The sequence below is a fragment of the Ailuropoda melanoleuca genome, unplaced genomic scaffold (assembly GCF_002007445.2).
Source record: "Ailuropoda melanoleuca isolate Jingjing unplaced genomic scaffold, ASM200744v2 unplaced-scaffold30437, whole genome shotgun sequence".
NCBI lineage: Eukaryota > Metazoa > Chordata > Mammalia > Carnivora > Ursidae > Ailuropoda > Ailuropoda melanoleuca.
The window spans coordinates 1,281-1,638 of NW_023200990.1; the positions used below are offsets into that span (position 1 = coordinate 1,281).

The window sequence follows — 358 nt, forward strand, 5'->3', positions numbered from 1 at the left end:
TAAAACATCTTGCAGATAGAGTGGCTATGTATGTACATGCCTATACTCTATATAGTGCTGTAAGACCTTTTGGCTGCAGCTTCATGTTAGGTTCCTATGATGATGATGAAGGTGCTCAGCTCTACATGATAGATCCATCAGGTGTTTCATATGGTTACTGGGGATGTGCTATTGGTAAAGCAAGACAGGCTGCAAAGACAGAGATTGAAAAGCTTCAGATGAAAGAAATGACGTGCCGTGATGCTGTTAAAGAAGTTGCAAAAATAATCTACATAGTCCATGATGAAGTAAAAGATAAAGCCTTTGAACTTGAACTAAGTTGGGTTGGAGAAATAACTAAAGGAAAACATGAAATTGT

General features: G+C 38.0%; 1 protein-coding gene across 1 annotated transcript in view; it reads left to right on the top strand.

Moving 5' to 3' along the window:
• The window catches only part of LOC117798324 (proteasome subunit alpha type-3-like), a 1,791-nt gene that overhangs the window by 803 nt on the left and 630 nt on the right, over positions 1 to 358 (top strand). The window lies entirely within an intron of this gene.